Raw genomic sequence first — 19,112 nt, 5'->3', positions numbered from 1 at the left:
ATATGACTTTCTTGATAATACTGAATAGTTACAAAGACATAACTCAGGTTTCTCAATGTTCCGTTGATGGGGAAATTGTTCCAGTGCCCATTACTTTTGATTCCAGAACGACAATATCTCAGTTTGCCTTGGTTTGTTCAGAGAAGTCAGCACATGCTCAATATTTACAAAGGCTTAAGATATTTTATAACCAAGCTGTAACTTACTGCTACTGTGGTCCAGTGGATCAAGGATTGGGTTGGCAGTCAGGAGATCTGGGCTGAAATCCTGGCTCCAATGAAGTCAATGGCAAAACTCCACTCGACTTCAAGGGAGCCAGAATGTGACCCTTGGTTTCTATTTCCAGTTCTACTCCAGACTGGCTGCATGACACTGGGCTAGTCACTTCACCTCTGTTTCCCCTCCCTGCCTGCCTCTCTCATTTGTCAATTTTGATTGTAAGATTGTAACTAACTGTCTCTTGCTGTGGGCTGCAGAGTACCTAATCACAATGTAACCCCAGTCTTAGCTGGAGCCTCTAGTTGCCATCATCGTGCAAATAATAAAAAGCAGATCATATCACTGATGTAATCCAAGAGCAGTCTATGGTCTCATTGGGCTCAATTGTGCAACCCTTATGCACAGCGATGAGCACTTCCTCACACAAGAAGGCTTACTAAGGAGAATTTTATTGACAGCTGTAGATAACAGTAAACATTTAATGTAGAAAACAGCATACCAGGACAGTATTACATTGAAAACCACAGTGTCTTCAGAGTACCTGTAAACCAGACAAGGCAAAAAAATTTAGAATGAGTTCTCCATTCTCTCCCATGATATAACAACAAATTCCATGCATCAGGATTATACGGTAATTAGAAGCCTAGTAAATTACAGCCCCTAGGCACAACAGCGTTATTCAGGAAGACAAATGCTCACAGAATTCTGCCTTTTAATTCTCAAACTTTAAAAATGATCTCCCACACAATTTTGTGGCATTTAAGCTCTTCTTTTAAGATGGTGTAGTTATTTCAGGCATTATCAGTGACATTGTAACAGCTGTCAATGGAAACACAAGAGAACAACAACATAATGAACACCCATGGATCTATATACATCACTTGATATACTTTAAGTAGCATTTGCACTGATCCTGTAATAACTTTATTGAAGCTGTTACAACATCAGCTGTATAAGCCATGCAACTGAAGTCTTGACTGTATTAGAATAACAGCACTAGAGAATCTAAACATTATGAAAAATAGCCAGGGACCGTTTTCTTATAGCTCTATAATACACTTTCCATGTTAGGGTCCTGCAGTGCTTATATAAACTACATAATGGGATCACTCACCAGGGAAGTGTAGCCACCCATGGCATCAAACATCACAGATACTTTGAGAATGGGTTTCTTTTCACTTCTGCATTGTACCAATTCTGCGCCAGTGTAACTCCATTAGTACTGACATAGTTACACTGCTTTAACATGGTGGGGAAATCAGACGCTACATTTCTTTTGACAATCAAACAGCCAAAAACAAAACAAAAAACAACCAACCAACCCAAACACAAATCTCAGACTGAATCCTCACTTAAATTAGCTTTTTATCTTTTTTAGTTCTCTTGTTCTCTCTCGAATTTTTGTGCATTTCTTTTTCCTCCCCAATCACTCCCCCAGTTTATTCTGCTAGTCTCTTCTTCCCTCACACGGCAGTCTTGTTTCTGAACTTCTCTCTCTGCCTTGTACTTCAGTCTCTGCCCATTTTTGAGTGGTGGTTTTCTAGTAACCTTCATTTTCCCCTTCTTCAAAAGGCCATTATATGGCCACAGGACCTGGCTGTTGCTCCCTCAATCTCTCATTAACGCTGTTCTTTCATTTACTTAGAGAACATTGCTACAGAATGCCTCAAGGACAGACAGAGCATGGCCACACTGCAAAGAAAGACCCACAGCATGGCATGGCCAGGGTCAGCTGACTCAGGCTCACAATTGCAGTCTAGGTGTTTGGGCTTGGGCTGAAGCCCAGGCTTTGGGACCACAGAAGAGAGAAGGTCCCAGAGCCCAGGCTCCAGCCAGAATCTGAATTTCTACACCACAGTTTTATAGCCGCACAGCCCAGGCCTCACTCAGTGGACTCGGGCCACCTGTGATTGTTTTATTGCAAGGTAGAAATACCCACAGAGTGCTCTATATCTGCAGTACTTCTAGCTCCTGCTTCTCCCCAGGAGTGAGAGACCAGCCTTAGTTTGGAATTCCGATGCCACTAGACCATCATGCTACTTCCCTCTTCTCTTTGTGTGCCTTTCCACTGTGGATCTTTCCTTGCTTCTTGTTCCCAACCCTGTGGAAGCCCTTCTACAGGAACTCCACAGGGATCTGCCTCTGGCATGAGAGCAGACGCTTCAATAGCGCCCTCATTCTTCAGTCCTATAAGGACTCCCCATGTAAGTTAAAGCTGACTGGGTCCACCTTTAATGTCCATTCTTACCCACTGGAAAATGAATTCCTCTTCCCCCATGAGGGAAGATTTACAAAGCAGCAACACTCAGCCGGGCCATGATAGCAAAGCTCTTTCAAGAATTGTGTTGCTGTGGGATTTGGGGGAAAGACTATCCAGAGGACAAGATCTCCAGAGATTCCCTGGAATCCATAGTGTAACTATCAGAACACTTTGCAGGTTCTGCAGAAGACAAAGGAGAATACTACACCCCACTATTCCATTATTTCAGACTCACTTTCCTACCTTTAACAGAGGAATTACCAGTGTAAAGGATGGCTTGTCCCTACTAGAATTGTTGTTAATAAAAATACCTGCAGTTTACTTTGAATTAACAGCCACACATATTCCTGGAACATCTCATGTGATTGCTAGATGCTTTAGCTGCTTGTAGACCACAATACCTAAGTGCTCACTTCTCAGAGTTTTACCAGAGCGTGTTTTTGAAGCACTGCACTCCTGAGATTAAAAGTCCAAGGAAACAATATGCTCTGTGATGGTAAGAGTGTAGAAAGAAGAGTGGTCCTTGAAAAGAGTAAAAGATTTGAATTCAAAGACATTTTTTTATGGAAGAAAGAGACACCATAGTGGTCACTCAACAATGACCTTTTAGTGTCCTCCCCCCTTCTCAGAATATATATTATTTTGCAATTGGTATATGTAATATACACTGAGCACACATGGCTGGTGCACAAAATAAATGGTGAGACTCACTATTTAATTGATTTATTTCATCAGAGGAGAATTCTCACCCTTTCTTCCGGAAAGATAGCCATGCTTTTCAAACAAAAACTTGGAATTACCTGTAGAAGGATACATTTGACTGCAGTCAGGAAGATGGATGCAAGATGGTTTGGACAGCTGGGGAAGGGAGAGAAAGGGATGCCTTTTGATCCTTCTTCCCCACTGCAACCCAGCTGCTCCCTCCCTTCCCTGTTCCTTTCAGAAAGTAACATCAGAACACACTACTGAAAGGGGAGTGTGGAAGAAGTAATATTTATGACTTTGGGCACTTTTCTGCTTTCTCTGGACCCCATCCTTTCACTGTTTTTTGCTCTAATTTTTTTTTTTTTTTAAAACAAACAAAAACAAAAACAACTCTCTCATGGGCCAAATCCTACTGTATTTCTTGCTCCTTTATTCTATTTTCTTCATCATGAGTGTTCTACTTTACTCAGCTTTTTGTATTTACTTCTTCTCAAAAACCTCTCATTACTATTCCTCATTTTTTTACTTTACTTGTTCATCGCATACTCTTGCTCTGACCTTAAATCTATAGTCATCTTCTAATCCTCCCTCATCCACATTCCTCTCTTATAATCCACCTTCTCACAGTACCTGCGACTCTCTCATCCTCCCTCTCTGTTGCTGGATGAGTGTTGCATGAGTTCATATACTATGGTAAAGAATGCAGAAAAGAGAGAGAACTCCTACTTGCCTCAACCACCTATGCTTCTTCACATTGTTGGTTCCACTAGAATGGCAAGTCCTTAATGTTAACCTAATCTAAAGGGGTAGCAATATAGCCCATAATTCTTGTAGAGAATTATATACCACAGTAGAAGAGAAAAATTTAGTTTGCTTTCAGCTCAGTATATTAAATGAAACAAGACAAAAGAATATAGACATTAAAAGATGTAGCACATTTGCCATTTTAAAGTTATAAATAAACAGGATTTAAAATATTATGGCATTCTCTTATGGAAGCTCACTAATTTCTAAAATAAGTTGCTTAAATGGTGTTCATGGAAGAACACAGTTAGCCTCTGTGACACACTGCACCCCCCTGTGCAACCTTATGGTGTGATTGTGTATTGTTTAATGCAAAGTATGTCATGTAAGATGTGTTTGGAATGCTCATGGCATACTAAACCTTATTGTTATAGAGATACGTTGGCTGTAACTGTCATATGTATGGTTATGAGACTCTGTTATGTAATATTCCCAAACATGTGTCTCATTGTTTGAGACCGATCCAGGCAAAAACGCTTCAAGAGCAAAGAGGCAGGTCACGCTTCACTAAGGCATGCATAAAACAAACCAGATCTTCCAGGAACAATGGACTAGCCTAAGCATCGATACGGGAACATTCATTGACTCAAGTGGAGGAAGTCATACAGGAGATTGTCTGTCTGTCACCTGACCCTGAAAGAGGGGGGCAAAGCCCCAGAGGGAGGTGAAGAAACATGTTAAAAAGGAGAGATTTTGCTCTCTCTTTCTGTCTTCCATCCCATCTAAAAACAACATAAAGCAACTGAAGTGTTGACAGAGGGAAGGCCTGATTGGAGGTGGACCAACCACACGGTGGTGAGAAAGTTATCTAAGACTGTAAGGTTGCTGAAAGTGTTAAGCTTAGTTCAGAATGCGATTAGCCTTTTATTCACATTTAATCAAATCTGACCTGTTTTTCTCTGACTTATAATCACTTTAAATCTTTCTGTACTTCATAAATTTGTTCGATCTACATCAGTACATGTGGTTTAGTGTGTTAGAGACTTCATTTAGAGTGACCAGGCTGGTGTGTGTCAATTTATCAGAGAAATTGACGAACTGATCATGAGCTTGCATTATTCAGAAGACAGGAAAACGGAGGTTCCTAGGGTTGCATCTGGGACTGGGAATGTTTGCTGGGATTATTCTATTGCATAAACCCACAAGTGGCTGGCCAGAAGCACTCACTCATTGAATTGAGGGCTACTTGCTTGCAAGAGGCAGTGTGCACGCTGACCCAGGAACGGGGGTTCATACAGCAGAGCAACTGCAAGACAGGCTCCAGGAGTGAGGGATTGGGGTGACACAGTTTTTTGCCAGTCCAGACTGCAGAAGGGAACATCACAACCTTTTTCTGTCTAATTAGGATTATTTCAGTAGCCTCTGAATCAACCCATATTGATTAGCTGAATCTGAAATAGCACGATTCTTGGTTTTTTTTTTTTTTTAAGTAAGATTTATACTACTGTTTTGAGAACTACTGTACTCATTTATAGTGATTCAAGAACATTCTGTGAAGTGTGTGACAGAAAGACAATATCCTGCAATATCTCGGACAAACCCTATGGAATTAAGATAATTCAGTAAAGCTTAAGTCAAACCTTTATTGAAATAGGTTTAATACTGTTTGGGTCCATTGTATTAAAAATGCAATTGTTTATGTGTTACAGTAGGATTGTATGTAACTTTTCTAGGATCTTGACTAATATAAATGTTAAGAACATCAAAGCACTGTTTGGGACAATGCAGGTAAAGTGGATTTCTCACCTGGAGGGTGAAGAGAATGAAAGAGACCCCCTTGAACTCCATCCATTTGAAGTTATGCCCTGGGGAGAGAAACCAGTTGTCTGCCAATTACCTGCTCCAGGAAACTCCAAATCAAAAGCTCCTAAACTGTGTGACGGGTGGACTAAGCATGTCATGAGGGTGTCGGTTCTGAGCTGAAGCTGTGATGAACTTAAAACCATAAGGCAACCCCTTGCATGGGGTTTTGAAGGACTGCTCCCAGAGAGCCCAAGTTAGGGTGGGGTGATCTCGGATAAGCTTATTGGCATGTGTGTGTAGGTTCTTTTATTGTTTTCCCTGTGGTGCTTTTACTTTAAGCGTAAAATAGGTTTGCACAGAAAGTGCTGTGTGATAACTTACAACTGCTGGCAATCACTCTGTTATTAGTCTCTGAAGACAAGGCAAGAGAAGCTTGCTTAGGCAGCCTGTCTTTTGCTACGAATAGCACAGCAAAGGCAGGGAACTGTTCAGTCTGGAGATATCTCACTCCTACTGACTGGGGTACTTGTCTCCACCCAAGAGAGGTGACTGACAGGGGAGATGGAAGCCTGACTGTGGGTGCCCTTGCTGTACTATAGAAGGGGAGTACAGGTCCAGTAGCCCTGAAGTGTGACAAAGTGAACCAAGACATGTCAGCCCTAGCAGTTCACTTATATCCATGTGAAACAGCAGAGTTGGGCTCAATTAAGTCTTTTTTGCCTATTAATAAATATGGGTATTTTACTAAAAACCAACAACTTACTTGTTCATGCCATTTCAGTTAAGGGCTTAAATATTTCTTTTTTCTTCTTTCCTATACATGCATTTTACACACGCACATGCACGCCATGGCTATGTCAGTTCAGACGATGGGGAGTGGGGAAAAAAAAATAATCACACCCCTAATCAACATAGCTGTGCTGGCAAAAGGCAAAGTACAGATGCAGTTATATTGGCATAGCTTATTTTGTTCAGGGCACTAGCGTAAGCTATACTGGCAAAAGAATGCTTTTGTTGATATAAGCTCTCTCTCCACTGGAACGTTTGCTGGCATAACTATGTTGGGTTGGGATGTGATTTTTTCCTACCCTCCTAACTTATATAGATATACCAGCATAACTTCTAAGTTTGTATCAGGCCTCAGTATGTGTATAATGTATGCCTTTTCTAGTGCAGAGAAAGGCTGACTCAGAGGTACATTTAGGTTAGACAACTCATACAAATGTTCTTTGGGAAAACAGATGACTAGTACAAGATCTTCTAACAAAAATGTGATAATGAATGGTCTGACCCTTTCACACAAGAATGAAAGCAACCCTATAGACATGCAACAGTTTACTGAATTGTTCTGTAGAACTGTAAAATTAATGCTTCTGGAGCTCTGGTTTCACCTTTGACAAATCTCTGGTATATGCATAATAAAAGAACTCTGTATGTTCATGGGTACTTCTCAGTTAAACTAGTTACACACCACTTATTGTGCAGGGAAAGAGAGAACATTTGACTAGGCAGAGAGAAAGGACAGACAGACACAGACACTGCCCTCTAGGGCACTGTCAATGTTAAAGAAATTTGCACTTGTCTAAGTACATGAATATAACTACACCATTGCAAACCCCAAAAGGAAATAGTTTACTGGATTAAATAGCACCAATGCAAACCCTGCTTTACATGTCCATGTTAGGAGTTTGCACAGGTGTAACTACATCAGGTTAGTTTCACTGTTGCAAATTTATCTACTGTAATGGTACAGCCAACCTCATGCACTCAAAAGTCGGTATGAACCATGTGCCAAAATATCATGAGTAGGCAACTGCTTCTGTATGGATCTGGATAGAGATATAAACAGCTTTACAGTTTAAAGCTTTTAAATTCAGCTTTAGAGAGTTTCACAAAATGAAGGTTAGTAGTTCATTTATTTTATTTTTGTAAGTCCAATGGTAGGACTCCCACTGCTCTGCACATTGCATAACATATGCTAAACAGTGGAGAGCACTAAGCAAATAAATTGAAGCCGCCAGGGCCTTTCAGTTACTCCTGGCCCATTCTAGCAGCTGAAAAGAAGAGGAAAGAAGCTATCACTTCAAATGGAATTGCAGATCTATGATAATATGTTGTTGTATTGTACTGCTACTACATGTGGTGATGATGATATCTCATGATGATGAAATAATATGGAATAAACATTGCAATGCAATGTCAGTACAACACTCTGGGTTAAAAATTCAGAGCAGGCAATGCATGTTACATCTCCAAATACTGTAGAGGGTACATGTGATAATCAGGGTCCAAACACCCCAGGGAGGGAGAACAGGGAATTTGAGCCCCATAGATGAAGCAGTTGAATCAGATTGTGTACAATGTTATTGTACTACAAAAAAATGTATCAAGTAAGGTTTTTTGTGAAAGCTGGTGACACTCTGCTCAGTACCATCACTGTGTGATGTATTGATGAGTTGTGTACAAAGAATCATGTCTCTATTTCCAGCATATGTTCTTAAAATATGTTGCGGAGAGAACAAACAAGTTTGTCCTAGATAAAGGAATATGGATTTGCCAATCTGCCTGGGTCCTGCTTTCTAAGTCAGAGACAATGAAAGTATATTTGCATCGGAGGTAAACACCAGGTATCAGGAGGATGAGAAGACAGTATGATATTAGCTTCCTGGAGCACAGGCAGCAGGGGAGAAAAATGTTATCTAGGGATACCATTCCAAAGATTGACTGGATTATAAAAAGGAGAGAAGAGAACCCCTTAGTTACTCATCACTTTGGGAACAAAAGGGACAGCACACCGAGTCTGTGAAAGTTGGATCCTCCTACCACGAAGGGCTGGAGATGCTGTTATTTTGATGTAAATGAAAAAAAGCTATTGAGACAATGACAGCTTGCTAGAATTAAATTTTAGGCATTAGAAAGCATGTTACATTTGTTGTGTTTGTAACCATAACAGTCTCTTTTTTTCTTGCTTATTACTTAAATCTGGTTTTTTTATTTATAAAACTTATTTACAAACTTAGTTTTTGCTGTTATATTGATTTTAAAGTGTCAGTCCTTGATTAAAGCAACAGACTGGAGTATGCACTGTATCTTTGGATGCAGCAAACATAATAATTTCTGTGATTGTCCAGTGAGAGGGACTGGACCTTGCAGAGACAACTCTGGGGAACGCGGGTTCTCTGTCTGTTACCTGCAAGGCAAGGTTAAGACTTACAGGTCTCAAGGAGTTTGCTGGTCAGGTGGATAAACTGGGGTGGCAGGGAGCTGACACGCAGTTTATGTTCCAGCAAAGCTCTTCCTTGCTGAGGCAGAAGGGAACAATGCTTACAGTTCTGAGTGTCCTGAGGAGATGGTCACAAAATAACAGCTTGTACAGTGTAAGAGGAATTATGCTAAGAATTCTGTAAGAATTATGCTCAGGATGGTGTAGCAGAGAGGCAGAGGAAGGTGTTTGAGAAAAGGAGCATGGCTAACACAGGCACATCCAGAGCTGGCACCAGAAGAGGAGATGATGTAACTAAAAATGGACAGATATAAGCAAATAAATGATCTGAGGCATAGAAAGACTTCCATATGAACAGAGACTGAAAACAAGATGAATGAATGCGGATATGATAGAGGTATACAGAATATTGAAAGATATAGAAAAGGTCAGTCATATGCTCTATTTACACTGTCTCATAATACAAAAATAAGGGGACACTGGGACAGTCAGTGAAAATTAAAGGTATCAAATTTAGAATGGTTAAAAGAATTCCCTACCACACACAATGCATAATTAGCCCCTAGAACTCACTGACAAAAGATAGCATTGAGGCCAAGACTAGCCATGGATAGAGTTGATAAGAACATCCACATTAACTTTAGAGAGGAAAAATATGGGATATAAATCAAACAATTATAATATCTACCTCTTAAGTGCTTTACAAAGGAGGTCAGTATCATTATCTCCCTTTTACAAATAGGCAGGGCACAGAGAGGTAAAGTGACTTGCCCAAGTTCATTAGTAGAGTCAGGAATAGAACCCAGGTCTCCTAAATCATAGTCCAGTGCTCTGTCCCCTAGGCAACACTGCTTCCCATCAGACAAGTTACTTGATATAGGTTAGGAGGAAACTTTCTCTATGAGATAGCTTTTCCACAAATTATCCTCAGTTTCTTCAACCTTCCTCTAAAGTATATCCCACAGTAGCCTCTCTCTGATAAAGGCCAGGCAGGGCCAGCCCTAGACCAAATGGCGCCCCAGGCGAGGAGAGTCTTTGGTGCCCCCACCTCCATTTGTTAAACTTTTGAATACCTTATTTTTTATTGCATTTGTAGCCCATTTCACGATTTTGATGTGCAATTTGCATGCATGATTTATCCAGGTCATACAAGAAGATACAGATTTACAGATCCTAGTCTGAAAATGTATGTATTCATGCCATATATAAGCAAATAAAAAAAAATTGTTTCCTGTAAACTGATAGAAACTTTTTAAATTTAAGAATAACTGAAATGTACTAACCAGTACATAACCGGACCAGTTTTAAATAGAGTTACAGTAGGTGACAGCCTTAGAATGTTAACCCTAGTCCTTTAGTTCCAAAGGTTGTTTTTCCTCACATTTACCCTCACAAACTGAAGCACAGCATCAGAGATCCAAAGACTGGCCAGTGGCATTTTCAAGTGATAAACTAGCAAGCCATGTCAGTCTCTTTTCCCCCTTTTGTTGCCAAAACAAAAAACAGCACATTGAGCCCAGTGCACCCCAGGTGCTCCCCTGTATCACCTGCTCCTAAATCCAGCCTTGAGGCCAGGACACTGATCTGGTCATTCATATGTTATGTGACTCCAAATGTGGTCTATCTACTTATATAAGACAGTATAAGTAGCAACAAAACACCTACTTCACAGCAGACAGCAGGAAACATATTTGACCAGAATTGCTATCAGCCATTGCATCCTAATCAAGTCAGAAAGGAATTTTTTCAGATAGGTTAGCAGGTGTGGCATCAATGCAAATCTTTTTGTAATATTAATAGTGCATATAAATTAAAGTGGGTCAGGATGTTTTTGATTAAGTATTTTCCACTGAAAATGCTGATTTATTGAAACAAACTATTCGTGAAACAATTTTTTGTTCAATTAAACACCCAACTTGAAAAATTTTGGGTTAAATAAAAAAAAAAAAAAAAGTAAAGACTATTTTGACATTGTTGAACAAGAAAGGTTAAGGTTTGTTTGGTTTTTTTTAAACTGAAATGACTTTTTGTTTAGAAATTTTAGTAAATTTCTACTAAAAAAGGTTAAAAAGGGTCAAAATAAAAAAAAAAGTTTTTAATTTATCAAAATGACATGCTTCAATTGCCCCAAATGAAGATTTCTTTTGGATTTTTGGTTCATGAAAATCTTTGAGATTTTGACATTTAGTCTCAATTGGAGATGGGAAACATTTTTAGAAAGGTCAAAAATTCCCATGGGATGGGAAAACTGAAAATGTATTATATGTGGATTGGGAAGAAAACAGGTCATTTACCAATTGCAGACCGACCACTTTAGGCTTCCACCATCACATCACTATCTAGCATGCTCTTTAGAGACACCAGATAGAAATTACTCCTGCTTACACACTTTACCCACACAAATGCTGGGTTGCCACAGTATAGCTCTAGTGGTATAGATTTAGGATTTTTCTCTGATTTCCATTTCCTACTTGCACCATTCTTGTCAAATAAACCTGATTCATTTTTGATGAGCTTATATATATTAAAGTGGTACAGGTAACTGCACAGGTGTAATGTAGACTTTTTATAAAGGCATTTGACTTAGTACTGCAGAGTATTCTGATTAAAAAAAATAGCACTATACAGTATCAATTTAGCACACATTCAATGGATTAAGAACTATCTAACAAAGTTCTGAAAAAGTAACTATCAATGGGAAGTCATCATTGAATGGGGCTGTTTCTATGGGATTCTGCAGGGATTGGTACTAGGCCGGACACGATTCAATATCATCATCAGTGATCTGGAAGTAAGTATAAAATCATTGCTGATCAAATTTGCAAACGACACAAAGATCGATTGAGTGGTAAATACTGATGAGGCCAAGATAGTCATAAGAGAGCATTATGGATTTCTTGATAAATTGGGCCCATTCAAACAAAACACATTGTAATACAGACAAATACTAAGTTATATATCTAGGAACAAGGAATGTAGACCACAGCTACAGAATGGAGGACTCCATCCTGGAAAGCAGTGACTCTGAAAAGGATTGAGGGGTCATTGTGGAGAAGCAACTGTACATGAGCTCCTAGTGTGATGCTGTGGCAAAAGGGACTAATCTGATCCTTGGACATATAAAACAGTGGAACAGTGCTTTTATCTCTATACATGCCATTAGTGAGACTGGTACTGGAATACTGCATACAGTTCTGATGTCCACATTTTTAGAAGGATGTTGAAAAGTGTGAGACATGCAAAATAGAGCCATGAAAATATCTGAGGGATGAAGAGAATGCCTAACAATGAGATACAGAAAGAGCTCAATCTGTCAAGTTTACCAAAAAGAAGATTGAGAGGTACTGCGATTATAGTGTAAATACCTTCACAGGGAAAACAAACAAAAAAAAACAAAAACACAACCCCATGTACTAAAGGGCTTTTAATCTATCAGAGAAAATCATAACGAGACCCAGTGGCTGGAAGCTGAAGCCAGACAAATTCAAATTAGAAATAAGGTACAGATTTTTAACAGTGAGGGTGATTAACCATTGGAACAAAACTACTAAGGCAAGTGGTGGATTCACCATCTCTTGTCTTCAAATCAAGACAGGGAAGCCTTTCTGTAAGATACGCTTTAGCCAAAAACAAGGTATACTTAAGTCAAACAAAAGTTATTGGGCTCAATAAAGGGGTAAATGGATGAAATTTAAAGGCCTGTGATATACAGATTGTCAGACTAGATGATCTGATGGTCCCTTTTGGCCCTGAACTTATGAATCCATGCTGTTAAAAAAAACCAAAAAAACACCAAAATATATGCAGATTTAGAAACCTAGTGAATTGTAATTTAAGCAGAGAAGGAAGCCACTATCAGCTAAAAAATTACATACATGTATTTTAAGTTTGCAAATACACAAGATCAGAAAAGAGATTCTGACTTCTGGTATGAATTAATATATCATTTATGAATTTCTCAAATTCATTTACAGAGAAAGATAAAAAGCAGGTGAAATATTTCATCTCTCTCAAAACATGTGAATTAATGAGAAATATAATCAGTTACTTTAGTAGAAGGACAGCACTTTTAAATATTGAATTATAGTGAAATAAGCCTGAATTCAGAAGTGTCGAGGGATTTGGGCATTTCTAAAGCCCACATGTAGATTTACATATAAAATACATACAAACTCCCAACTCTATTTGATGTAAACACACTATTTGCATTTTATCCCAGGATATTATTCACAAATACAAGTGCAAACAACATGTCAGTCTCTAAGAAATAGCTAGAATTACACCTGTGTCTTGATACAGTAATTTGGTCTTCAGAGTCCATATACTGAATGGCGTCCCATTGACATTGGAACTTGGTCTATATATTGCGATAGTCTCTTTGTCACACCCTTGAGCTATAAAGTGAAAAGGCTTAACTTATTTTTTGTCTACTACTTATCTGTTTTTCAACAACTTACTCATCATGGCAAATAAATATAATAAATTCAGTAACTGAAATTAAATGAATGAATTAAATGAATAAGTTCAGTAATTTAAAGGAATTTTTACACTCATATTTTATGAATGTAAAGGCTTCTACCAAGTGTCATTAGTAGTGGTAAAGGACCAACCTCAAATGATGTCTAAGTGTTCCAGTTAAAATAATCACAATGTTTGGTTCAAGATCCTATCTAAATCTTGTCAACTGCCAGGTTTTAGGGTTTATAGTCTAAATCCCTTGGTTACCTTCACAGGCATTTCCTCCCTACTGGTAAGCATTCAGGAGTCCTTAGGAACATGAAACTACAAATATTTTTTTATTTGGGAAAACAAGAAACTTATATTTAGATAAAAAAGTGAAATTTGCAAAACTCAGAGGGTATGAGGAGCATGGCCAACCCCCCAATCTTAGTTAAATGCCCTGCTTGTTGAGCCCTAGAACTCTTATTCACAACATAATCCTCACTCACTGAGTCAGTCGGACTCTGTTGTGGTCAAGTGACTGCCAGGAAGATTTCTTGCCAGCCTGTCCACTGCAGTCCAGCAAAGTCTGCACAACGGTAGGGATCTGTGCAGTTGGCTCCCCCAGTCCTGATGCTGCCAAGTTCTGGGTCCACAAAATCAGCTCCACTGTGGAAACAACCTACAGATCCCTGCTCAGAGACTCCATCAGTGTAGGAGACCCCAGCAGATCCAGCCAACTCCTGATATGCTTTCCTCCCCAAAGTCTCTGGTACTGGGGGGCATATCAGAGGCAGAGTTTAATTTGTGCCAAGGCTTGCTGGGAATCATTCCTGGCACCACTTTCCATCCCGGGGCTGAACCCCAGCGCCTCTTCTGTCAGTGATGTGCAAGGTATGACTTTGCATATACTGTATGCTATTGCTTGAGCCCCAGCACCTCTTTCTTCGCAAATTATGCACTAATCAGAGGGCAGATGGAGAGAGTGGCTGGAAAGTGCCACACTCAGGCTATCCTCAGCTAGTGGGTGCTCTTTTGAGGACTGTTCCAGCTGGCGTAATTTATGGACCAGGGCAAAGAATCAGGATGCTGTAACTGGTTTTCAGTTTCCCCCTTTTTTCCCCTTCTGCTAGACTGCCTTGGGTGGCTGTGCAGGGTTAGGGGATCCATCCTACTTTAGGCACTTCCCTAGATCAAAAGAACCAGTCAAGCTCCTAATCTGCACTCTCTGAGCATCCCACAGCATGGTGGGGAAACAGAACAATCAGTTACTCTGACCTCCCTCTTTAAGCAGCTGGGCAGCAGAGTTGCTGTTGAGCAACTACAGAAAGGAAGGGAGAGCAGCTGCTTAGTGCACTGATAGCTCATACCAGAGCTGCCTACGGGGCTGGGAAAGAAGCAAAAGGAGGCAAGCTACAGAGGTGGCAATACCTGCCTCCTTCCTATAGCAATGGGACTGACTCAAACAAGTCAGTTTAAAAAATTGCAAGACATGGCCCAGAAACACACTTTCAGCTCATAATCAACTACAATTTTTCTTCTTAACACTGTCATCCTTGAGGACCTGTCACCTAAGGCTGCAGGGTGGTGTCATTTGACCAGGACATGGGCAGCCTGCCTAGTGGCTGGAGCAGGAGTCATGCCTAATGGAGTAGGAGTCAGTAGCCAGGAATCAAAGCCCAGCATCAGAGTCAGAGGCCAAGTGCCAAAGCCCAAGGGTCAGAGCTGAATTCAGGAACTGAAAGTCAAGACTGGCTTACCTGGAGTATGGCAAGACTGGGGTCAAGCAAGCACTAGCACAGCTGTGATGAATGCTTTGAGCCACTGCTGAACTGCTGGTGTTGCTGGGTTTAAGAGCAAGTGTGCTGACTCTTCCAATCAGTCAGGTGCTACAGTCAATTATGCAGCCTACTACAGCCCAGCAGTGCTCATTACATTGCCTGGAGACTGGCTCTGCCACAAACCCTGCTTCCAGTAGGGTCATGAAGGGCAATCAGGTTGGGAGAGTCATAAAGCATTAAGAATTTTATTACAAGCTAAAGCAAAGAAAATCTCACTCCTGCATTCCCAATATACCCTTACATTTCAAGGTCAAGTATTTTCTGCCAACCTCTTGACACACGCACACAAATCAATTATTATTAATGCTGTCATGGATACATTTTTACTCTTACATTTCCTATAAAAGTAAGTGGATTGTGAAAATTTTCGACTTTGAATAAAGAGTTGCCAACCTGAAAAGGATGAGAAACACCGGTATGGACACACATGACAGCCATAATGGGCTGAAAGGGATCTGTGTGGAAAACAAATAGAGTCATGCAGCCAAATCTCCATTCACTGCTCATTTAACTAGCAGTTCAGACTTTTGAGGAGCAGTGGGCGCTGTCTGGGGTACTCTGCTCAGTGTCCCCTTCAGGTTCCCTTCATTTAGCCCTTTGACCTTCAGCCCGTTCCTGTTTTTTCATTCGTTGTCCCCTGTAATCAAATCAGTTGAGTCCCGGGCTCAGCAGCTCCTCCCTTTAGGCTGGGCGGGTGAACCCAAATAGTACTAGCAATTCAGAAAAACACATGCACAGTCTGGCAGATTATAACCTAATTTACTGAGAAAAGTAATGTGGGCCAATGTACCAGGCTCAGTGATTACTGGTAAGAAAGACTCGTGGGAATCTTCAACTTTCACCTGGGTAACCAACCAGACTGGGCCTAAATTTAACATTTCATTTGAAGGATGAAAACTATAGTATGTACTTAAGTGTTGCTCAGCACAGTATTTCTGTGGGAAGTGGAGATGCTCAGCAGCTCTCAGCATCTGGCCCCTAACAGTGAAGTATCTCCCCGCCACTGCTATGCTGTGACAGCATTAAATATGAATGGCAGTCCTTTTCTGAAATTGAACTTTCTGCACTCTGGTCAAGAAACAGGAGTGCTATCCAATGAGGTGTATACACACCGAAGATTAACATGAAATAAAACTGCCAAGAATGCATCATATCACCTTCATATCCAAGGCTGCTATAAGAGTTCAAAACATTTTTCTTTTCTGTGTTTGTATAAGTCTTTTCATGTTTAGATGATATAGTATTCACTCACATTCAGGTAATGTTAGATTCTTTGCAGAAACACTTATTCTTGGCTCTGTAGCTTTATATATTAAAATATAGATGCTTTAATTTTTTTAAAGGAAAAAACCTGCATTGGCTTTGAAAACTTAGTATTAAAGACAAATGTATAATACAAAAGGAAGGCTGGATGAATGTTGAAGAGCAAAGAATGTGAAAATTCTACAGGTAATGCAATAATAGGGCCCACAGATACCTGAAATGGAATAGAATAGAATAGAATAGAATAGAATAGAATAGAACTGTGCTGCAGGGACACCCCACAGAGATAATTCTTTCCCTGCTGCCCCCTTACTTCCAAGGATTGGGGGAGGAATTTGCTGCTGGGTTATACCTGCAGTCAAGGCTCTGCCCCATTCCTCACCCTAGCTTGGTCCCTTTAAGGGACCAAATTCTATGTAATCTTACAGATTTTTAAGGAAGGCTCTTACTCTACCTTACATCTCTGAATGTGCATGTACTCTAAGTCACCATCTAACACTAAATAAGGAAGATTATGGGAATCAAAGGACCTGGTCCTCCAAATACTTACACACATCCTTAACTGTAGTCATGTGAGGAGTTCCACTGAAGCCAATGAAATTATTCATGTGAGTAAAGTTAAGCACATGTGCAAATTCAGGATTGGGGTCTAAATTAAGAGAACTTGGAGAAATCAGAAGAAAATATAAATTACACCAATTTAGACTCATGCCTCTACTTTCTAAGACTTGGTTAGACTCACTTCTGATTTTGGCCCAAAGAAACCCAACTGGAAGATGTGAAAAAAGATGTGATAACTACACTGGAAAAAGCTCTGGAGAATATATCTTAGGGAACAATTGAGTCTGGCAAAGGAAATGGACTAGATAACCAGAGAGGCATTTTTCATATCTATCTTCTGTGATACAATGAAAATTAAGAGGGAGAAAAATAACCAAATTGTTCCAGATTTGCCTTTTTTGGATGCCTGTCAAATATGAAAGTCTTATATCTAGTGAAGTTTTCCCCCATAGTCCTTCCACTGCAGTAAAACAACATGCCTGGTCATAAAATGTACAATCACTTCTTCTCTGAGGCATGTAGTAATACATCGTTAATATTATAAGCAAATAAATGTAATAAAGGGTCATGGCACAGGTCTGTGGAAAACTGGATAAGGACTCTTGGGTCAACAATGGTCTGAAATACTGGGCAGGTACAAAATATATATCTTGGAGAATGTTAGAAATGTTAACTTCAGAGTTGCAGATAAATTTCAGATTCTATAGGAGCTTCTGGATAACCTAAATTTTGGATAATATGCATGTGGAAAATTGGTGTTGACTCATAATAAATAAAGTGCACTTATACAGTACTGCATACTAAATATAGAACCTTTGTAATGATGTCCCCTTTAAGGTACAAGATATTTAAAGGGACGTTTGCCCACAACTATACCCATGAATGCTCACTAAGCTGGATAAGATTCATGGGTGTAACTGAAGGCTGAGCCTGGCCCCAGGCTTATGTTTTTTCAAAACACAGAGCATGTACTTATATTTCTTCAACAGATGCTTTCTTTTATTAACACACAAGAAGTATTATCCAGAGGCTCATTCGCAGTTTAGATAGCTCTTTAGACCAAATCAGCCACAGACAAGTAGAGAGCACCACTTACAACAAGTAACTCCCTTTCAATCTATTCCAAGGCTCTTCTAGTCAATAGAACAGTAGCTCACAAATTTCCTTCTTGCACAACACACAGATAATTAACTCTTTATTAAATAGATTACAATATTCCCTACAGCACATGGTTAACTTAAATTAGGCTGATTGAGAAAGCACAATTACTTATCTCCCATTCAGAATGAGAAGGAAATCATGTTTTCACAGGACCATTATACATCATAGACCATGAAATTTCAGCTAGGCTGGGCCTACTTATAAAATTAAGCTACCAAATTAATAAATTGAATATTGCAGAGTATGTGAAATGGTGGCTGGAGTCCCTTTTGAAAAGGAGTGATTGTTTCTCATTGCAACACACCTATGCTGTCTTTCTATTCTCAAAGTATATCTGGTATTTCATTATGGTAACTGTTTATTAATTGCCTTTCTTGTCTGGACCATTTTCCCTAATGAACTTATCCTCTGGGAGTAACTCATCTATGCAGTAAACAGAAATGTGTTAAATGCAGGGCCTGCTAGACCTACATAGCTCCAGACCTCTCAAAATACCTTATGATCAAAGCCCATGGCTGGATGCCATCCCAGGCATATACCCCAATACCTCTTTGTTTGAAGGGTGGAACACTAAAACTAAACACCACATCTAGGTGGCTAGCGCCTTTTTCTCTAAGTAAAGCACATGGGTCTCTCCCTCTTGTATTGTTTTCTGGAATTCCTGTGTTTACTCATGTTAATTACCAAAATGCTTTGAAAAACATTGGATTTAAGAATATAAAAGAGAAGCAATGGAAATAAGCAAGGCAGGCAAGCTTCAAGAGTGAAGAATCACTCTTGACAATAAACTGACAAGAACTGCCATCTTGCCCAGCTGTCTTCTGAGACCAGGGATCCAGGCTCTCCGGGGAAGCTGCTAAGAAACCATTGCTGCCTCTTGCCTGCATTGGTG

General features: G+C 39.8%; 1 long non-coding RNA gene across 1 annotated transcript; it reads right to left on the bottom strand.

Moving 5' to 3' along the window:
• Window positions 1-662: 662 nt before the first annotated feature.
• LOC137151071 (uncharacterized) lies at window positions 663-15,208 on the bottom strand. Its single transcript, XR_010919159.1, has 4 exons — window positions 15,155-15,208; window positions 5,735-5,793; window positions 3,280-3,337; window positions 663-760 (listed from the first exon to the last, which is right to left on the bottom strand). It is a non-coding gene; the product is annotated as an uncharacterized lncRNA (long non-coding RNA).
• Window positions 15,209-19,112: the final 3,904 nt, after the last annotated feature.

Source organism: Emydura macquarii, unplaced genomic scaffold (assembly GCF_026122565.2).
Source record: "Emydura macquarii macquarii isolate MOO-44397 ecotype Brisbane River unplaced genomic scaffold, CSIRO-AGI_Emac_v2 contig_1043, whole genome shotgun sequence".
In the NCBI taxonomy this organism is placed as follows: domain Eukaryota; kingdom Metazoa; phylum Chordata; order Testudines; family Chelidae; genus Emydura; species Emydura macquarii.
This window is presented reverse-complemented; position numbering and strand designations above follow the sequence as displayed.